Below are 8,217 nucleotides of genomic sequence, written 5' to 3'. Positions count from 1 at the left end.
ACTATCCATTTTTCCAATACTTTTTACTTGAATGCAAGCTACTCCACACCTTTGTGTTACCTGTCTCAACCCTGTAAGCCAAAGAACTCTAAACATTTTGACTATGCACACCTGCAGTAAAGATATTTCAGCATTGACTCCTATATGTGTAGAGCTCTACAAATAAATTATATTCCAGCAGAATATTTTCAATTTCTGGACATTTCCTCTGATTCTTTAATACATTTACATTTTTTATTGGCATCTTGATTTTTTCAATTCATTTTTTTTTATCTTTAATGACTTCTTAAAGTCTTTCTCTAATAGTGCTTCTCTAATAGTTTTATTATCTGAAGTTTTGGGGAAGTCTAAACCTTCCACATATCCTATCTACTGACTTAACTGTCATGGGTTGAATACTTTTTATATTTTTTATGACTTTGAATTTTATGCACATCTTCATGAGACTTTTTCTATGGAAAACTATAAAATTTAAGTGGAGGGCATGTGCATCCAAAGTATGGCCTGTGCTTCTGTCAAAGTTCCAAGCACATTGTTAGCCTGAGAAAACTTTTTACATTGATTTCTTTTTTGGGAGGATTCTAGACAGTACAAGGTCAAATCATAAAGTGTTGGAAGGTTGTGGTTAGAAATTCTCAGGGAAAAATTGTCCCCATCCCCTCCCTATAAATAGTTTCTAAAGTGGGGTAGATGAGCTTCCTTTCCGGGTTGCCAATACTGTTTTTACTAGTGCTTCAGGAGTTCTTCATTCTACAGTGGTCTACCTACATCCCCATCCCTACACAGTCATTAGATGCAAGCTCTGAGCACATAAAGAACTGGCACAGCTCTCCTCTTTCTTTTGAGGTCTCTACTCATGTTCTTGAGAATAGAACTATACACGTAAAAGGATATTTGTTTTGCCGCATCTTGCTTTCTCAAGTATTCTGTAGGGAAAGGCTTTTCAGGTTTTTTAGTTCACCATATTTGCAGAAACAGAAATTCCTGTTCAAAAATTATATGCAGACCTACTGTGATATTATAAGATATTGCACATCTTATAAATCACATGCAAAACAATCAATTAGGAAAGGATGCAATAAACTTTTTAAAAACATTTTATTATGGATGTCAAAAATATTTTTGTTCTGCTTAAAATAATATTTTATTGTTAGCAGTGTAGTTGATTGTGCTTTGTTATTATTTAAAATCTTGGCTAGAATCTTTGTGAAACAATGATTAGTTCTAAATCCAGTTTATTTCAATACATAGTTTAAATGATTGCGTTGCTGAAAAGGACACTTCTAAAGGTCTAGAAATCTAAGTGGAATAAATATACCTTTATAATCATGTTTCATTTCCACGCAAAAATAACTCTAAACTTTATTTTAAAATTTACAGTAAATGTCTATCTTCTCTGATATAAAGTGATTCTTTTTCGTAAATGGTGTCAATGCTATATGATAAAACCCTTCATTTGGAAGATTTTTTTGAAAAACTGTTTAAAAATTCTGTTTCCAACCTTTTAAGGATTCATATATGATCATTTTAATATTCATTTACAAAATTGCAAATTATAAAACATCTCCAAACTTCCACAATGCTTTCTCTGTAGCACAAATTTCTTTTGAAAAACAATTTCTACCTCATTGTTAAAATGCCATTGTTACCTTGAAAGGAAAGATGAAATGTATTTTTTCACAAAAGCATTTGCTGAGATACATACTCTTGACAACTACTTTTCATTATAATAAGTCAACAATTTGGAGCTCTTGTCTTTTGAAAAATAAAACATTCAATCACTCTATTTAAAAATTTTGTATTGTGAAAAAATTTAATAGTATTTATCTTTTAGTAGAAGTGAAAAAAAATTTTTCATCTCCAAAGATGCCAAAAATGCGTTTAACAAAATTCAACACCGATTTATTTAAATACCCTCAATAAAATAGAAATTGAAGGATTAACACACCTCAGCTGCAAAGCCAATATCTTACTTAGTGAGGAAACACTAGAGGCTTTCTCACTAAAATATAATAGTGACCTGGATGCCCACTCTTTCCATTGTCATTAACATTGTATTAGGGTTACTAACCAATGAGAGTAGACAAGAGAAAACAATTGGAAGCACAGCAGTTGGAAGGGACAATTTAACAAGGTTTATGTTTTAGTCATGGTTTTAAATCCAGGTTCTTGTGGAATCCTGATAATAAATAGTAAGTGTTTAATAAATGTTATTAAATAGAATCAAATTGAACTTAACATTCAAATGTCTGAGAATTTGATTTTATTTGATGTGACACAGCTTTTATGAAACCAATTGACTGGGGGGAAAATGCCCCTCAAATAAGAAATATTTCTGGCATTCTTCTTCACTGAACATTTGCCTTTAATTGACTAATTTAAAACCTTACTCTGGTTAGTTATTTGCTCTAGAAAAGGCAAGTCCCTTGACAGCGATTCCTTTTAATTTCATTTTCTGAGTCTGGGGGAAAAAAAGAAAGCTCTTTATTTATGAACCTTACAAAACATTCTTATACCATCTGATGCACAAATATTGATCCAGGAAGGTGTTACCTCCTGTGGTTTCCCAGTGGGTTTCCACTTTGAATTTCCAGGGAACTCACACAGAAATAGAAAAGTAATGTGATGTTATACGTCCTTTTTCTAATTCTTAGCCCTGGAAGCCATAAATTTTTTACACACACAATAACATCTGCAGACATCTAATGTCAGGAAAATAAATGAAAATGGCAGAGATTAAGAAAACCCTTGGCTTTTTAAAAAACATTTTTTTAGTTGGTAGAGAAAAAAATTAGTTACTTAATTCAGTAATAATTAATAAGACTGAAGTTTAAATTGGAAAATAGTTTTTTTATGATAAATAATTATTTTAGTTTAGATGACCCATTATTTCCAACTTAGAAAATTGTGCTTTGTTCTTAAAATCTTTGCAGTTAGCTGAGAAAAGAAGTATAGTATTTATGTTCATATACAGGAACAGAAATAGCAAGAGATTTAAAGTTTTATCTAGTAACAATGTCTATTCAACAACTACTTGGCTTTTGACTAGTCACAGTTGAACCACCCAACAAGACTGTCAAACTACTTAAAATATATTTCCTGGCAAAAATTTTTTTTTCAGTGATGTGAGGAGAAAATTAAGACAAGTTCCAGTCATAGTTACTGCACATTTAGATATAGTATATATAATATATATATAGTTTTGGCATGGGCAGGCACCAGGAATCGAACCCAGGTCTCTGGCACAGCAGGTGAGAACTCCACCACTGAGCCATCATGACCCACCCAGATATAGTATTTTGATGGTCTGATGAAGGAGTTTGCCCAATGAAATGATATTGGGCAATAAAACATAGAATCCTACTTGTGATTTCGAAAGTCTAACTGCATAAATTGATGAATGGAGTGAAGGAAAATGTCCAAGCAGTTTGATAGTAGCTGACAATATGATATACCTATACAAAAAATGTTTCATTCAATTAATTCTTATTAATTAATTAATTCAGTAAACTAACCCCCTTTTCTCCCCAGACTGATAGGACATGGATCAGTTGTTGAAAACTATAGGGAGCAGATTTCTATTCAACATAAGAAAATAGTAATTACTGTGCCTGAATAAAGGATATGACTGCTTTGGGAAGGGATGAGGTTACAACATTGGAAGAGAAAAACAGCTTGAGATACAGTGCTCAGAATTCATCATATGAAGCAAGGTATTTCACTAGAACAGCAATTCTCAATTTTTTTCATATCAGTATTAAATATTATTGAAGACCCCAAAGAACTTTGTTTATGTCTGTTATATCTATTTATGTGTCCTATTTAAAATAACACAGAATTTTTAAAAACTGTTACTTTTAAATTCATTTAAACATAGAAATAAGCATAACATTTTTTGAAAAAAATTTTAAAAATTAAGTGAGAATGATACTGTTTCACATTTTTGCAAATATCTTGAATAGCTGCCTTAATAGAAGACACCTGGATTCTTATATCTTTTTGCATTCAATATACAATCTGTTTTGCTTTGTTTTTTGCACGAGCAGGCACCAGGAATCGAAACCAGGTCTCCTGCATGGCACGCAAGAACTCTGCCTGCTTAGCCACCTTGGCCTGCCCTGTATTCAACCTGTTTTGCTGTCACATATATATAGCCTATAGAAAACCATGGCATAATGTAAGGCAATGAAAGTGAAAAAGGAAAATAACATTTTGGCTTATTTTTTAAAAGTTTTACAAATACTCTAAACAATCAATCAGACCCCCAATTTTCCCAGACTACAGTCTAAGAACCACCGCATTTGAAGATAACAGAGGGCATTTCAGATATCTGATTTATCTCTTTTTTTGACGGAGGGTGGGGAGTGCATGGTCCAGTAATAGAACTCAGGTCTCCTGCATGGAAGGCAAGCATTCTACCACTGAACTACCCATGCATCTTGATTTACTTTTATTTCCCCATATATGATTATATTTAATCATGTATTTCATATATTTATCATATATATCATATATTTAATCATATATGAAAATCATATATAGCATATAATAATTTATATCATATATAAATCACATATTTTCAAATATACCACAAATATATCCATATTAAAATATGAGAATTAAACGTAAGGATGAATAATTTGGATTGTATTTTATCCTATTGGATGTTATAATCTGTGGATTTAACAGCAAAAAAATGTACATAGACGCAAATGCATATAGCCGTTTAAAGTCTGTGGAATGGATTATGCTGAAAGAAAAAATTCTGAGTTATATCTCTGACTCTAAAATTTTTTGGTGATATGATTTTAGGCAGGTCACTGAATCTCATGGCATACTTCATATAGTTGTTAGTAGGATAAAAATGGAGCATTGTTTTCATTTATCAATGTGAGATAATAAAATAGTTTATATATAGGGCAATAAAGAGCAATATCATTGACTCATATCATGTCTGTATGTCTCTTCTAAAATGAAATAATCATTTTGTAATTTCCAGTTTTGCTTTGTGCATGCTCACATCTTGATAGATGTTGGGTTTTCCAACTGGTCAGTAAATACATAGGCAGACAGTACCATGACTTTTATATATTTGGTGCAAGTCATAAGTTATAAGTTATAGACATATCCAAAGCTTTGTTTCTTATATGGGCTATAAATAAAATGCAAAATTCATTTTTTTCTTAACTGTAAGTGCCTTGAGGGCAAGGACTTTGTCTATTTTGTATATTGTTGTATTACCAGGTAACAAAATAGTCCTTGATTATAGTAGATGCTAACTACTTACTTGTTGAATGCGTGAGTGAATAAATGGCAAATTATTCAAACAATTCGCTTCTCAAGCTTGTAGTTTCCAATTTGGGTGACTTTCATTTCTTTCTCTGGCCTAAGTGCTCTGACAAGAATTTCCAATACAGTATTGAATAACTGTGGTGACAGTATGGGATGCACAAAGTTTGCCTTGTGCTAATCTTAGAGGCAAAGTTTTCAGTCTTTCCTCACTTAGTATGATGTTGGCTGTGGAGTTTTCAAATACACCCTTTATAATATTGAGGAAGTTTCCTTCTATTCCTAGTGTTTGATGTGTTTTTATCAAGAAGGGGTGCTGAATTTTGGCAACTACTTGGCTTTTGACTAGTCACAGTTGATGCCTTTTCTACATCAACTGAGATAATTACGTGTTTTTCTTTTCCCTTCATTCTCTTAATGGGGTGTACTGGATTAACAGATTTTCTCATATTGAGCTAACCTTGCATACCAGGGATAAATCCCACTTATCGTGGGGTATAATTCTTTGAAATACTGTTAGATTCAGTTTGCTAGTATGTTCTTGAAGATTTTTGCATCTATATTCATAAGAGATTTTGCTCTGTAATTTTCTTTTCTTGTGGTATCTTTATTTGGTTTTGGTATGGGGGTAGTGTTGGCCTTGTAGAATGAATTAGGTTGTGCTTCCTCCTCTTAAATTTTTTTGAAAGAGTTTGAGTAGACTGGAGTTAAGTCTTCTTGGAATGTTTGGCAGAATTCCCCTGAGAAGCCATCTGGTTCTGGGCTTTTCTTTGTTGCGAGGTTTTGATAATTGATTCAATCTCTTTACTGGTAATTGGTTTACTGAGATCTTCTATTTCTTCTTGAGTCAATGTAGGTAGTTTGTGTATTTCTAAAAATCTGTCCATTTCATCTAAGGTACCTAATTTATTGGCATACAGTTGTTCACAGTACCCTCTGATAATCCTTTATTTTAGTGGGGTCATTGGTATCGCCGCCTTTTCATTTCTGACTTTCATTATTTGTATCCTTTCACCTTTTTTCTTTGTCAGACTACATAACAGTCTGTTAATTTTATTGATATTTTCAAAGAACCAGCTTTTGGATGAATTGATTTTCTCTATTGCTTTTGTTTGTTTTCTCTTTCACTTATCCCCACTCTAATCTTTGTAATACCTTTCTTCTGCTCACTTTGGATTAAGTTTGCCCTTCCTTTTCTAATTTTTCCAGTTTTGATTTTAGGTCACTGATTTGAAATATTTCTTGTTTTTTTAAATGTAAGCATTTACAGCTATAAATTTCCCTCTCAGCACTGCCTTCTCGGCATCCCTTAAGTTTTTGTATGTTGTATTTTCATTTTCATTCACCACATGATATCTCTTAATTTTGTTTTATATTTCATCTTTCCTCCATTGGTTGCTTAAGAATATGTTGTTTAATTTCGACATGTTTATGAGTTTTCCATTTCCTCTTCTGCTATTGATTTCTAACATCATTCTGTTGTGCTCAGAGAATATATATTATATGATTTCAGTATTTTTTAATTTATTGAGACTTGTTTGTGATCTAACCTATGGTCTATCCTAGAGAATAATGCATGTTTACTCAAGAAAAATGTGTATTCTATTTATTGTGGTGAAGTGTTCTATATATGTATGTAAGATCTGTTGGTTTAGCATGTCATTCAAGTCTTGATTTACTTTATGATTCTTCTGACTAGATATTTTATCCATTATTGAAATTAGTACAATAAAGTCTTCTACTAACAATGTAGAACTATTCATTTCTCCCTTCAAATCTGTCAGCATTCGCTTTTTATATTGGGGTTTTGTTCTTTGGTGCACATATATTTATAATTGTTACATTTTCTTGGTAATTGTCCCCTTTATAAGTATATATAATTGTCTTTATCCCTCTTTCCCAGTTTGAAGCTATTATGTACCCCAGAAAAGCCATGATCTTTAATCCTTATTCAATATTGCTGGTGAAATCTGTTTTTGTTGTTTCCATGGAGATACGGCTCACCCAGTTGTGGGTGGTAACTTTTGATTAGATGGTTTCCATGGAGATGTGTCTCCACCCATTCCAGGTAGGGTTGCTTACTAGAGCTCTTTAAAAGGGAACCATTTTGGACTACCTAGTGCTCGGGGTCCACTGTTGGCGGCGAATTCGAACGTGGGGGCCGGGTTTTGGGGTCTGAGGTGGCCTCGGAGGGCCCGGGGGGCTCTGGTCGCCCCAGCGGGCGCGAGTGCGGCGCTGTGCTGGCTCCGGAGGCCGCGGCTGCTGGTGCCCGAGGGGGAGGATGGCCCTCACGACCACGGTCCGTTAGAGGAAGCAGGTCAGGCGGAAAGCTCCCCGCGGCTTCCTAAGGCGCCTCTTCAAGCGGCAGAAGCCGCAGCTGCGTCTGGAGACCAGAGGCGACTTGCTGGTACATCTGAATTGTTTACTGTTCAGAAGAGTCCAGGAAAAATGCTTATGAGAATAAATGTGGAGTCATTAAAAAGGAGCATGTCCTGGCTGCAGCAAAGGTAATTCTAAAGAAGAGCAGAGGTTAGAAGTCAGCGAACACATTCATGAAAACTATATGATGCAGTATTTTAGATGGTAATAGTTGTGAGAACACTTTTTACATATATGTTAATTTTGTGGATTATTAAAATATTGACTAGTTGTGAGATGTGTCTATCTGTATAATTTTTATCTCCAGTAAACACATAGGAGTATTTAACCTTTGTTGAGGAATTATGTTTTACTCATTTTAAGTGGCCTCTGTTTCACTTTTGTTTCCATTTTGTTTCCTATTCAAAACTGAAAGCTAATTATAAGTAGTTTGAAGAGCTGTACTTCTTAGAATTAAATTTATACGTAAATTTAGCCACAGTTGACCGTGGGATTTAATCTCTGAAGAGAGACAGCATGCAGTCAAATCTAGATACATTTCAAATATTA

General features: G+C 33.6%; 1 pseudogene; it reads left to right on the top strand.

The window, feature by feature from the left end:
* Positions 1–7,404: 7,404 nt before the first annotated feature.
* LOC143649493 (centromere protein W pseudogene) lies at positions 7,405–7,943 on the top strand (annotated as a pseudogene).
* The last annotated feature ends 274 nt before the right edge of the window (positions 7,944–8,217 follow it).

Source organism: Tamandua tetradactyla, chromosome 11, assembly GCF_023851605.1.
Source record: "Tamandua tetradactyla isolate mTamTet1 chromosome 11, mTamTet1.pri, whole genome shotgun sequence".
In the NCBI taxonomy this organism is placed as follows: domain Eukaryota; kingdom Metazoa; phylum Chordata; class Mammalia; order Pilosa; family Myrmecophagidae; genus Tamandua; species Tamandua tetradactyla.
Note: the sequence above shows the minus strand (reverse complement) of the source record. Positions and strands in the feature narration are given on the sequence as shown.